General features: G+C 42.9%; 1 long non-coding RNA gene across 1 annotated transcript in view; it reads right to left on the reverse strand.

Annotated features, from left to right (window-relative positions):
* LOC309627530 overlaps positions 1-14,692 on the reverse strand; it is a 439,048-nt gene that overhangs the window by 408,988 nt on the left and 15,368 nt on the right. The window contains exon 1 of the long non-coding RNA XR_014243794.1: positions 1-14,692. This exon is cut by the window's right edge and continues 15,368 nt beyond it. This is a non-coding gene — a long non-coding RNA (uncharacterized lncRNA).

A 14,692-nucleotide genomic window follows, 5' to 3' on the forward strand; every position in this document is an offset into this window, starting at 1 on the left:
TCCAATAAAATTAAAACTAAAAAAAAAATTCCCATTGAGGAAGCCCACCTAATTTTCCCTTTCTCTTCTAAAGCATTCACTGGAGGGCCCTCATGATTTAGAATTTGATCAAATAAGATAACCTATGAAAACTAGGAGGGCTTGACCTATGTGTTACCTTATAAAGCTATTGGATTTTGTTTTAAATTGATTAACTTAATACATAATGATATTTGTTTTTATCATCAGATTGCAAAATCCTTGGAAAGAAGAACCATGTATTTTTTTCCACTTCTGTCTTTTTCAGTACCCAGCAGAGTATTGGGTGTTTATTTGAAATTAATGAATGTTTGTTGATTAGTTGGTGATTGGAACATCAATATTTAGTGGTTAATTTATTTGTTGTTGTTTTAAATCAACAAACATTTATTGACAAGTACCATGCTGGGTAGAGGAGAAACTAATGTGATAAAAGTAGCTAACTTCTTATGAGAACCTACTCCATGCTAGAACTCTTCTATGTATATTAACCCTTTAATCCTCAAAATACCCTTATGAGTGTCTCAAATTTACAGACTAGGGAACGAAGGTGGTCTGACTATGATACTCATGCTCTTAACCACTGCAATACAGCTGCCTCATGAATAAATGAGACCTAGTCCCTACCCTCAAAGGGTTTCCCATCAAAGGGAGGTCAGGGCTGGGAGTGGAACTGATGAGGAGTAGATATAGCTGCAAGGACCAGATAGGAGGCTCCGGGTGATGATGGAAAGTTTGGGTCAACCAGCCCTCCAGAAATTCCAGAGAATGAGGCCCACACCTGCAGAGATTTTGTCTTTGCTCAAAATGGGCTCCATTCGTCCTTCTGAAGTTAATCAGCACAGGTGAGGGGCACCGTGTTGGGATCACAGACGCTCAGAGCTGCTTGCCTTAGAGGCTGTGATTAGGCTCCCGTCCGCTGCCCTAGTCCTGGGAGACTGTCCTCCAACTCTGCTTACATGTAGACCTCACCACTTCACCAGATGGCCCACTCCATCACTGGGCAGCTCTAGTGTTCAACTGAAATAAGTTTTCCTCCTACACTGACACGATGGTGCTCTGCCTTCTTCCATAGGTCAGCCTGCTTTGGGTTCCAAGACAACAGTGACAGATTCTTCCATTGTTTCCCAAAGGACATGGTTTCTAGACTTCATTTGTTCATTTACTCATTCAGTAAACACTGGACCAGATGGGAGGGATGTAAAGACGGTTTAAATGTTGGCCCTGTCCTCAAATATTTCACAATATTGGGTGGGAAACAGCAAAGATTCCTTAGGCAGTTTGTTGGGAGCTAAAATGGCTGCCTAAGCAAGGTCCTAGAAGAGCATGGAGGAGAAAACCCATCTCCCAGAGGTGTTAGCTTCTGGGTCACTCTAATCTGAGCATTCCCGGTGGTTCCTTTCTCACCACCCCTCCATTCTTCTGCGTCTTCTCCCTGGGAGTTGTCATATAAATCAGGGGCTTCAAAGAACACACACATACAAATTAACTCCAAAATTCCTCTCCCTAGCACAAACCCCTCCCCAGAACTCCAGACCTGGTTGTCGATGTACCTCCTGGATCCCTCCACTGGCAATCGCAAAGTCACTTCCAGCTCAACACATCACCTTCCAAAGTCATGGTCTTTCTCCCAAGACAGTCTCAGAAAGGTTAGGGCAACCTGCCTCTCATCACATAGCGAGCAAGGAACAGTGACCATATTCAAACCTAGCACTGCAAAGTCCAGTCTCATTCTGGACTTTTTTCACACACTACAGTCTTTGGGTCAGGAAATGTGGGAAGGAATGCACACAGCCTTTCCCTCTCATTTTGTGTCTTCTCTGTGTGCCCGTGCTCCATTTGGTATTTTGGTGCTCCTTTCTGCAAGGCTCTTGTCTCAGGAAAGAAAATGACACCGATGACTTCCTCTTCCCACTTCACATTTTAAGCCTCAGGTTTCACACGTGACTCAGGACAGCACAGAGTCGTTCTCTGGGAACAGAGGACCTCCCAGCCCTCACTCTATATTCCGTTCTATCATGCAATTCTAGTACCTTTCCAGAGAAATGGAGTTGGTTTTCTTCTCCATTGTATCTCCAGGCCCTAGAGTTGTGCTTGGCTTATAGCTGATGCTCAGCATTTGCTCACTGATTGAATAGATACTGTCTCTACACCAGGCCAGAATATTTTTCTTGATATTGCATACATTGAAAGGTTAGCTTTAGATTGCTGAATTTGAAAGGAAGTCCAGTTGTTCAGAGTAATATTCAACATTCATTTTGTAAAAAATTTATTTTACTGAAGTGTAATTGATTTACAATGTGTTAATTTCTGCTGTACAGCAAAGTGATTCATATATGTGTGTATATATATATGTGTATGTGTATATATATATATATATATATATATATATATATATATATATACACACACACTTATTCTTTTGCATATTCTTCCTTTATGGTTTATCACAGGATATTGAATATAGTTCCCTGTGCTATATGGTAGGACCTTGTTTTTTATCCTTTCTATATACAGTTTGCATCTGCTACTCCCAAACTCTCAATCCATCCCTCTTCCACTCCACTCCCCCTTGGCAACCACAAGTCTGTTCTCTATGTCTGTGAGTCTGTTTCGTAGATAAGTTCATTTGTGTCATATTTTCGATTCCACTTATAAGTGATAGCCTATGGTATTTGTCTTTCTCGTTCTGACTTACTTCACTTAGTACGATAATCTCTAGGTCCATCCATGTTGCTGCAGATGGCATTATTTCATTCTTTTTTATGGCTGACTAATATTCCATTGTGTGTGTGGTATATATATGTATATACCACATCTTCTTTATCCATTCATCTGCCGATGGACATTTATATTGTTTCCATGTCTTGGCTATTGTGAATAGTGCTGCTGCAAATATAGAAGTGCATGTACCTTTTTTAATTGTAGTTTTGTCTGGATATATGCCCAGGAGTGGGATTGCAGAACCATAGGGTAACTCTATTTTTATCAACATCCATTTATTGAGCATCTACAATATACCAGGTATTGTGCCAGGTACTGGGATTTCAGCCAGGAATAAGACACAGTTATGGGCCTCAGGTAGCTCAGAGGGGATGGAAGGGCGGGGGCAGAAGGGGTAGGAGAGGCCGACAGAAGCAGTGCAGTAATTGTGTGGCAGTGTGGTCAGTACAAGACATGAGGTGCTGATGTGGGGCAGAGTAGGGAGAAAATCACTCTGTGGGGATGAGAGGGGATGACAGCATGGTGACAAGGTTGAGCTCCCCAAACCCTGAGATCCTTTCCAAGGACTGCACAGGATGCCTTTCTTGATCTCTCTTGGGTGGAAGTGAAACTTCTTCCAATGCTTTAAAAATAAGTAAAATTGAGAATTGCAATATCTCAGCTCTGAAAAAGGTATTAGAAACATTGAGTCCAGTGGATTTCCAACTTCCTTTTAGTAGCAGAAACGTCAACCTAAATCTTAGCAGGACACCCACTTTGTAAAATGGATCCAAACCGAGTCTCTTCCACAGCTTGAAAACCATGATCTAGGCCAAACATCTCATTTTTCAGGTGAGGAAACCAACAACCAAAGGCCCAGAGCACAGAAGAGGCAAAGCTGAGTGTGGGTCCCAGGTTTTTGCTCTGCGCTGTGGGTGGGTGTGGGCAGCTGGGCGTAGGGACTGCCCAACAGCCTGGCCGGCCTGAGATTGACCATCAGGTGTGGGAAACAATTACATTCTGCACAGGCGAGATCCGCTTGTCCCATTCTCCCTCCCTGCAGTTTATGTCAAAACACTCAGGCAGGATCCTGCTTCTTCTCACATTTTAAAAACATACAGTGGACTTGTGTTTACAATACCACGAAGGGATGTGACGTGGAACAGCAGAGCACACCGCCCCCTGGAAGAGCCACATGGCCTTCTCCGTGGCTCGCTTGGTCCCAGACCACAAGCTCTTGAAACGCTCCCCTCTGGGCTCCAACTCAGAGAGTCTTGCCAGGGGGTGTCTCTGAGCTTCAGGTCTTAAACAATGTTCTACGTTGTGCAAACAAACAGCACCAACAACGATCTGACCCTTGGATCCGAGCCACGTCTGTCTGGACCACTCAGCCTGGGAGTCTTGCGGTGGGGTGTGGAGGGAAAACAGATTAGGTATCAGATTTCCAGTTCCAAACCCTGTGTTTCTGCTTCTGTGGGACTATAGATGGGCTTTTCAGCTCTCTTGGCCTCAGCTTCCCCATCTGAAAAATGGCAGAAACGACGTAGCTTTGAGCTCATCCCCTGGTTTTCATATGTGTGTGTGTTGCAGTAAAATTTCTTTTTTAAAAAAAATTTTATTGGAGTATAGTTGATTTACAATGTTGTGTTAGTTTCGGGTATACAGCAAAGTGAATCAGTTATACATATACATATATCCACTCTTTTTTAGATTCTCTTCCCATATAGGCCATTACAGAGTACTAAAGTGGAATCTTGCTGGCAAATCCAAAGTATAAAATAGATGAAAGACAAGCCCTTTGGCTTCAGGCAGGAGGAATGGCCTTGGTCACTACCATCTCCTCTGTTCTTGGAGCCCTTGAGATATCTCTGTGGATCCTGAGGGTCCTCAGAACATGGCTTGATACCACTTGACTACGTGATTTCTCAGGTCCTTTTGGGCTCAAACATTCTATGATGACACAGATAGAACTGTAAATTCTAAGTCACAGTTGTGACTACAAAAATATGTCTGTGTGTATATATGAGAGACTTTACAATTTGGCATTTTATTTTGATCAAGACATTGTAAATATTTTTAAGAAATTACAACAGTTTAGGGTTCACAGCAAAATTGAAGGGAAGAGATTTCCCATTTACCCCCCACCCCTACACATGCAGAGTCCTTCCCATTATCAACATCCCCCACCAGAATGGTACAATTGTTGAAATTGATGAACTTGACCCATGTTTGAAAAGTCCACCACAAATCCATAGATTACGTTATAGTTCACTCTTAGTGAGATACATTGAATAGGTTTGGACAAATGTATAATGACATGTATCCACCATTATGGAATCGTACAGAATATTTTCACTGCCTTAAAAATCCTCTGTGCTCTGCCTCTTCATCCCTCCCACTTGCCCCTCCTAAGACGTGGTATTTTTATTTTTTCTTGATTGTAAAAGTAATACATACTCATTCTTGGAAATGAAATCACTATAAAATAAAAATCATATGAAATCCTGCTCCTCTGAATTGAAATTTTATTGAAAGATGCCTCTGTCACTTACAGAACTTTTCAGGTTGAATGAGCATAGCTCAAAAGGCAAGTGGGTGAAGCCACTTGGCTTTGCTGGTTGGGAGGTGATCACGGTCTCTCTCACATCTGCACCCCATGTTCATCATATGCGGGTTTGAGGACCCACTTGCTTCTCAAACTAGAAGGAAAAGAAAACTGATGAGAAGTGTTTTTCAGAGGAAGAGGATGTGTCTAAGACTGCATAGTGAGGATGGGAGAAGCCAAGATTAAAACCCCTCAAGGCGGCTTCAGTCTGAGAAAGTGAACCCTTCACTCATTGCAGCTGCATTCCTTTTCTTCCTTTTCATTTCTCTTGCTTTTGCTGCAATTCCAGGCAGGAGATTTGTGTCTTTTTTTTTTTTTTTTCTGGCTGCGCTGTATGGCTTGTGGGATCTCAGTTCCCCAACCAGGGATTGAACCTGGGCCACAGCAGTGAAAGCCCAGAATCCTAACCACTAGGCCACCAGGGAACTCCCCAGGAGTTTTGTGTCTTTATCCTGGATGCTGATTGCCACCCCCCACCCCCAATCCATCCCTGCACTAATTCCCTCTCCCCTCCCTAATCCCCAGCTCACATCTCAGACCCCCAGAGTCCAGGAAGAGACCTTGATAACTGAGTTCACCATAGGGTAGATGATGAATGTGGTCATTGGCCCTCAGCATCGTTGCCACTCTCCTTCTGTATGCTGTCCTATACTGCAGAGGACATCATAAAGCTAAGGGAACTACGTTTCCCAGACTCCATTGCAGCTAGAGTTCTAGATCCCATTTAGGTTCAACTAGTAGATGCCATTGCTTGATGTTTGGAAGGTGAAAGTGAAGCAACAAATCCCCATAGTTGATAGCAAATCAAATAACAACTAAGGTTTCTACAGCCTTTTAAGTTTTATGAACAAACTCTTTGAGGTCATTTGATTTAGCAACCATCCTCTGCCATATACATCATCTTTCCAAGTTTTTTTAGTTTCCGAGCTGTAAAGTGGAAGTAGGAAGAATACCTACTTCCTAGGGGTTTTGAAGATCAAATGAGGTGATGCACGGGAAGAGCTCAGTGCATGCCTGGCACAGTGCTGGGGCTGATGGATTTCAGGCCTTTCCACTTCTTACTCTGTACCAGGCCTTGCTGCATCTTACCTGTGCTGGGATATAGTGCCTGCCTTGAAGTAAACTTAAAGCCAACACTAGAACTGTGTTTCCCAAACAGTTCCGCAGAACACCTCAGATACTAGGGTTCCAAACCCGCATTTTGGGAACAACCATCCTAGAATATTATTCCTGGAAGAAACCTGAGAGATCTTTGAGTTTACCACTTTCCATTGTAGGGAGACTGAAGCTCAAAGAGGGAAAAATGACTTTCCTAACGTTATGTAGCAAGTGACTTGCAGGGGAAACCTGGTCTCCTAATTTTAGGGTCAGGAGAATAAATCACTCAATCTCTCAGTTTCCCTGTCTATAAAATGTTTATAGGAAAGCCTGTTCTTCCTACTTCACATGGGACAAGTGACAGTAAAATATTACTTGTGTAAATGCTTTGCAAAGCTTATGAATGTCTGTCTATATATCCTTATATATATCCATACACACATTTATATTTGGAAAGGCTTTATATGAAGGTAAGGCATTATTAATGATCAGTGTGTCTTGATTAATTGTCACTAAATGTTTACTGAGCATCTGCCAGGGGCCAGTTACTGTTCTCAGGACACTGTGGAGAACCAGACTGCCGTGGCGGCTGCCTTCCTGCAGCTTACACTCTGGATGAGCTGGAGCTGGAAGGAAAACAGAGAGATGCACAGAGAACAAATAAACAAATGAATAAACAAAACAACGTTGGAAGGTGATAAGTGCTATGAAGAGGTAAAGTAGGGTGTTACCATCAAGAGTGACAGGGGCTGTTTTAGACTGGGAGCCATGGCAGCCTCTCTGAGCAGGTGACCTTACACTGTCCCTGGATGACCAGAAGGAAGCGGGCAGGGGGACCTGGGCGCAGAAAACTCCAGGTTGATGGAGGGTTGGACAGAGGCTTTAGATGAGGCAGAGGTGGGGTGGGATGACGTCCCATGGGGGAGGATCACACAGCCCAGTGCGAGCAGAGGGGAGGAAAGGAAAGAGGTGGCAGTTTGGTTACCCAAGTTCTAATCCTGGTTCTGCCACAGGGTAGCTGGGTTACCTTGGACATGCCACATCATCATAGCCCTGGCCTCAGTTTCCTTATCTGTCTAAAGAGAACATAGATCCTGCCCTTACCCAAAGCTGAGCTACAACAGGGGTGAGGCCTAGGGTGCGACCTGCCCTCAAACACCCCTGCTTCCAAGAGTGTTGTTAAACCTCAGTCTGTCTCAGGCCCTTCCTGGAGTCGGGGCTGCAGGGACGAGGGGACCCCAGACCATCCGCCTGCACACACGATGCGAGACCTGTGCTCGCTCCACAACAGGCGCAAGAGAGAGGGTCTGCTTTTTCTTCTCGTGGACTCAAGCCTTCAGGCCTTTGGACTGAGTGCCAACAATAATTCATCAGGAACGCTTTACAACTCAGCATTACAAAACCTGTTAGGAGACAGATCGCTCACAGGACAGGCTTGAGAAGGAAACGTGTTCGGGGCTGGTGACCTCCAGATGATTAATGATTTTTCACAGAGTGAACTCTGTCCTCCGCCTCCCATGTGCTGTGTGCTCCTTCCCTCCCTCACTGGCTTGTTTGTAGGGGAAGGAGGATGGTGTCAAAAGGGGAGGGGGGCGGAGGATGCTGGAAGGCACAGCCTGCCGATCAGAAGGAAAATGCAGGAACAAGAGCCCTGTGCTGGAAAGGCTGGAATGTCTTATTTTTATGACTTTATTTTTGCAAAAATAGCAATGCAGTTTCTATATCTTGAAATGTTCAATCTGTCTCTGAACTCTAAATGAGCTCATTTCTATTATGCATTTTTGCACAGTGCCCTGGGCTTTCACCATCATTCTTGTGATTATTATCGCTCTCATCTCCATGGATCCAAACCCTGAATTTATTGAATATGGGATGTAGTGGAAAAGGAAATTAAGATTGTAGTTTTTGATGTTTGAAGTCTTGGTAGCTCAATTTTTACTCTTTTAGATTGAAAAATTTATAACTGTGATAGATGCGGTTTCAATTCACCAAAGTATAGGGTTTTTGAAAGAAAGATTTCTGACCCCTCCCCATAGTCCCACAGTCCTGAGATCATCAGTGTCAAATCAGTGCAAGCCTTGGTGGTAGCTAATCCACATTAAACTGGAACAGTATTCCCAGGTACTTTCCTGCAGAAAACGGATGTTCAGATGCAAACTGAAAAATGGCAGGCCTTTCCAACATCGTGGGAAAAGCAACTTTATGATGACGGGGATGATAGCTACTGTTTATTGACTCCTTAGGTTAAAAAAGGTCCTCTTCTGTCATAGGGCATTACATGTGTTGTATAATCCTTACAACAACCATAGGAGGTACTTACGGATATTGTCCCCATTTCACAGATGAGGAAACTGAGCTATGGGGTAAGGAATGAAGTAGTAAAATGAGGACTGGAGTCCAGGATGTTGCATTCTAGTCCCGGGGTTTTGCTGGATGAACCTTTCTCAGTGTGAAGTCTTTCTCCTATAATAGTCCCTAAAACTCTCTCGGCTTCCCTGAATGTCTGCTTGCAAGTCCTTACAGGTAACAAAACCAGTGAGAAGTAGGAAGGATGAATTAATAAAGGATGAAATTCCTGTCTCCCAGGTCCATTGTGACAGCTGCTCCCTCCACAGGTCCCTGTTCTCCGTGGATTTAATGTCATAAACACATATATTTTTCTGCTCCTAAAACTTCTCCTATTCTAAAAGTCTAATTAACTGTATAACCACTTCTTGGTCTCTTGCCTGACTTTTAGGTGCTCCAACAACACCTGAACAAGTTTGAGAACCACTGAAGTTGACCCTGAGGTCTTGTGTGAAGTGTGTAAAACTTACTTGTCAACATGGATTTTGTGGCTGTATTGTAAGAGCTGTCAAAATATCAATATATCAATATATGGCAAAGCATTTAAGAGCACAGCTTTAGACTCAGGGCCTTGTTACAATTATGCCTCTTCCATGTAGCAGTCATGTGACCTTGGGCCTCAGTTTCCTCACTGGAAAATCGGGGTTGATAGCACTACTTGCTTTATAGGGTTGGAATCAGGAATATCTGAAATCGTGTTAAAGTAAAACATTCAACACAGCGCCCGGCAGACAGGAAGGACTTAATGCGTAGTAGCTACCATAATAAAAACATTAATTTACCATATCTGTTAAAAATTATTTCCCTCATTTTCACTAATTCATTTGGAAGAATCATCATCTGAAATTTATCAATAGCTTCACACGAGACTAGGTTGATATTACAAGGCCTTTTAAAAATTTTACAGAATATGATAAGAGCCATGCATTATAGAGGAAAAAAGGGAAAAGAAAACTGGACAACTGGTAAAACACATAACTTGTTTAATTTAAAATTGAAAGTCAGATGGATCATTCCCACACATTGGCCAGTTCCTGTCAAATAGACCAGTTGAGGTGGGAACTTTAGTTTATGTATTGGATGAGATGTGCTTGTTCTTAAAAAAGATACTAAGCTGAATCACCCTTTGGAGGATGGAGAAGTCCAGCTTAAGTCCTGGACTTGACCACCGTGTCTCTCTGGGATAAAGGACCTGGGATGAATGAGAGTCTTAACCAGGTTTTAATAGTTGCAGGGACAGAGACCCATTCAGACTACTCTGGTGATGGGAGATTTATTCTGAGAAACGGACAGAGGACAGATTCTCATGGGAATAGAAATTTAGCCAAACAAGCAAGATGTTCTGATTGAACAGCCCTATCCAGAAAAATATTTGAGCCTGTACTTTTATATATATATAAAATTTAACATATAATCATATATATTCAAACTGATAAGCTACATGTATTAGTTTGCTAAGACTGCTATTCAAAATACCACAGACTGGGTATCTTAAACCACAGAAATTTGTTTTCTCACAGTTCTGGAAGCTAGACATCCAAGATCAAGGTGTTGGCAATGTTGGCACACATGGTCGTCCCTCAGTGTATATTCAAATTTCCTTGTTTTATAAGGATATCAGTCACATTGGTTTAGGGCCCACCTTGATGACCTCATTTTAACTTGATTATCTTTGAAAAGACTCTATCTCCAAATACAGTCACAGTCTGAGGTACTGGGGGGTTAAGACTTAAACATATGGTTTTGGGGGGACACAGTTCAACACATAATAGTCCTCTTGGTATCTTCAAAAGTTTTGGCTCACTCCCTGTCAGATCTCCTTGAACTGTGATTGATTTTTCCTCTATAATGTGGCTCAGGAAGAGTTTGTACTGAGAGTAAGAGATGTGACCACACTGTTGTTTTCCTACTGTTTGTTTGCACTTGTAATACTATTTCAAGTGTATTTCCTCTGCAGGAAGCTTTTAAAGTCCATCTTGCAAGGGTTGGTTTGGCAATCATGAGGTAATACCATCTCTAAATCACTTACTTGGCATCCTAGTCAGTTCCAGCTGCTATAACAGAATACCGTCGACTGGGGGCTTAAACACCAGATATTTATTTCTCACAGTTGTGGAGGCTGGAAGTCTATGATCAGAGTGCTGACATGGGTGGGTTCTGATGAGAACCCTCTTTCAGACAGGTGCCTTCTTGCTTTATCCTCACATAGGAGAGAGACAGAAAGGGAGAGAGAGAGAGAGAGAGAGAGCGGGAGAGAACCCTAGTCTCTTCCTCTTCTCATGGGGCACTAATCCCATCTTGAGGGACCCACCCTCATTACCTCATCAAAACCTAATTACCTCCCAAAGTCCTCACCTCCAAACACTATTGTATAGGTGACTGAGGTTTCAACATATGAATTTTGGAGGGACACACATGTTTAGCCCATAGCAGGTGGGCACTCCATGACCACAGACAGTTGCTCCATCTCATGGATGAGTGAGTGAGGGCCAGCCCGTGTATGTTGGGAGACTTCCTTCATTCTTTCAGAATGTTCTCATACCTAAAGTTCTAGATACTTCACATGCTATAACCATCTGACATGCATCTAGTAAACGTATCAGTGTCAACTTATAGAGTAAGTAGTAGTAAAGTGTATTTTTTCCTTACTTGTAGGTAAAATGAAAAGAAATAGAAATTCAAATAGTTATTTCTGCACCCCATTGGATTGTATCCCATTCTTAAGTGGGAGGAAGAATGAATTTCAGAAAAGCAAGAGTTGCATGATCTTTCACCGACATAATTCTGAGGACCACGGACACAGGAGGGTGGTGAGTCACACTGTAGGGTTTTTGCTTTATTGGCATTTGCCTCCTCCCTGCCTGTCTGATTTATTCCACTCTTTCTACTGATCATCTTCTTCATTCTCTCCTCTCTACTGACCTTTTCCTCAACCTCTTCTGCTCCATTTATAACTTTGGCTCACGTGTGGTTTCTCATGACCTCCCATGGATGGAGTTGCAGAGCTGTGATCTTGGGCAGTGATGCTGCCTCTCAGAGCCTCACTTTCCACTTCTATAAAATAATGGAGATAAACTGCATGAGATCCCAGATTCTTTCCAGGAGACACATCTGTACTGTCACTATTGTATTTATTCCCCAGAAGGAGGATTCCTGCTTAGGAAAAGAGGCCAGTGGTTTGAAGTTAGACCTTGATTTAGATTCAAATCCAATTAGAAATAATTTTCAAAGTGAGTTTGTCTGGAACCCAAGCTGAGGAGATTGAGAAGGGCAGGCGTCCACTTAAACTTGGTGTAAAGTACAGCTTAGTTTATGGCAGGTCAAAAAGATCACAGACAATTCAAAGGTCAAGCTGATACATAGTTATACTTCCCTGAGGGCTAAGAGAGAGACATCACAATGACATGAGAACAAGTAACATTGTAAGAGGGATAACCTTAAATACACTCTAATTAACTAAAAAGAAAATTTTTTAAACTTTTCTCCTTTATTTCTTGTGATATACCCTCATAACTAACCAGTGTGTTAGTTATGTGTTTGAGAAACACCCCCCTCAACACAGAATCCACACTCCCTGGATTGGCCAATGATACCCTTCATTGTTCGGTGACTCCTCCTGCTAATATTCATACCTTGATGACCCGCAGTGAACCACACCTACAGGTATTTGCATCTTTTGTGCTTCCTTTTGCTCCCACTTTGCCCCAGGCTGGGTCTGTGACTGCTTTGAGCCATAGAATATGGCAGACTTAGTGCTGTGCTGGTTCCAAGTGTGGCTGTTAATTAGCCTGGCAGCTTCCACATCCTTGCTCTTGGGTTGCTTCTTTTTGGCATCCAGATGCCAAGCTGTGAAGCAGCCCAAGCAGCTACATGGAGATGCCCACGGGAAGGAGAACTGAGGCCCCTGGCCCCCAGCCCCCCAGCCCCAGCTGAGCTTCCACTGGAACCTTCAGATGACTGTAGCCATGTCAGGGCCCTAGGCAATACCAGATGGACTGAAGAACCGCCCAGTAACTCCTAGGAGGAAAGACTTTATTGCTGGAGGCCACCAAGCTTTTCACCAATAAATAAGTGAAGTAGGGCCAAATGACCTTCTCTATTCTCTAGCCCTGTTAGCACCTCTCTTCCCTTCTGCTCATCCTATGCTTTAGTCAATCCAAGTGGCCTGTCAGTCCATCAAAACAGCCTTTGGTCCTTTCTACTTGCTCCTCTTCTGTCCTGAAATGTCCTGCTCTCCCTTCTCTGCAGAAGCATTTCCTATGCCCCAAGACAAACATCACCTCTTCTCTGAAGCCCCCTTGATGCATAATCCCCTTTCCTTTCAAGCAGAGTTAGTGGCCCTACTCTGTGCCGCTGTGGCATTTTATGTTACATGGCCTATTGTAGAGTCTATAGGGTTTTAAAAATATATTGAATGGCTTGTCCATCCCCACAGGAAGTGAAAAGGAGTCACTGTGGTGTGTTCAGGAATAGCATGGTCTCTGGGTTAAGAAACATCTGGATTTGAATCTAAATTCACTCTCAGGATTACCTTTGGATACTTCTCTAAATCTCAGTTTTCTCACCAGTTAAAACAAGGTTAAGAATTGTCTCCTCTTAGCGTTGTTGTAAAGATCAAGGTGTACTACTGCGTATCAAACACCTAGCCCAGGGCCCAGCCCAGCAGATGTCAGCAGATTCCAGAGACATCCCCACCCTGTCCTGCTACAGACACATCCCCGGGCAGCTTCCCCGGCTGATCCTCATCCCTGAACCTCCTGAGTTCGGTGTCCTGCCCTGTGGTCTTATAATACCCCTTCTTACTGCCATCATGTTTTTTACATACACTGCAAGCTATTCTCATAGACTGGGAGCCCCTGCAGGTGGGCACTCATTGTTTCTTGCTACTAATTTCTCATTCCCAGAAAAAAAGCATAGCACTTGACACCTAGTAGATGTTCAATAAATACAAGTTGAATAATGGTTCCGAAGTTTAGGATTTAATCTAGGATTACAGGGTAGTTAGGGAACCGGGGAAGTTCCCTTGGTTTTGACTCAGTATCACTTAGTATCTTCTGTTGAAGACAAATCCTTTGTCAAATTCATCATGTTTCTTGAGTTGACTGAATGTAAAACAGTTACCGGGATGGGGCAGGGAGGATTGCAAAGGTACCATCAGCTGACTGACTTTGAGTCAGTCTCATAACTCAAGGCTTCATTTTTTGCATTTTGAGGCATATGATCTATAAGGATACTCAGCTCAAAAATTCTCATTTACAATGGTTTTAAATTTGGCAAAACCTCTCTAATCTTAAATTCCACTGACTTAATTTCCCTTGCCTCTCTTCAATCAATCAGTAGCTTTTAGGAAAAGAAATCTATAGCAGGCATCCTAAGCCGTCAAAGAGACATAACACTAAACAACGATGATACATAAACTATTTCATATTTTGACAGAATCTGGGAATGTTCAGCCTATGCAAATGAGTGGAAACACAGACAAAACTTAGTGAATAAGCTATTTAATGGTGTTATTTATCACTTGAGAAAACTGAAAGCAAACTAAAAGTTCAACATTAAGGGAATGGTTTGGCAAATTTCTCATGTATGAATTAGTTAATACCGATATTCACTAAAGATGTGCTCTGTGCTGGATGCATCCTAGGTGTCATTTAGTACAGATGCCCTTTAAAGGTCTCATGGTTCAGTGAGCATGACAACAAGTGACCAGCCAACTATGCCAGGGACAAGTTCTCTATGAGGGAAATTATGCAATGTTATGGGCATCGTTCCTAAATGTGAGGATGGGGGATGAAAAATTTGGGATCAGGGAAAATTTCCAGAGGAAGGTGATAGCTAAACTGATTCATGAGGAAACTCAGCCCTGTGTTCTACACAGAGAGAAGAGTGTTTGAAAAGGCCAAAGGCCAAGGCAACCTTATG

The sequence above is a fragment of the Balaenoptera borealis genome, assembly GCF_965194805.1.
Source record: "Balaenoptera borealis genome assembly, chromosome: 4".
In the NCBI taxonomy this organism is placed as follows: Eukaryota; Metazoa; Chordata; class Mammalia; order Artiodactyla; family Balaenopteridae; genus Balaenoptera; species Balaenoptera borealis.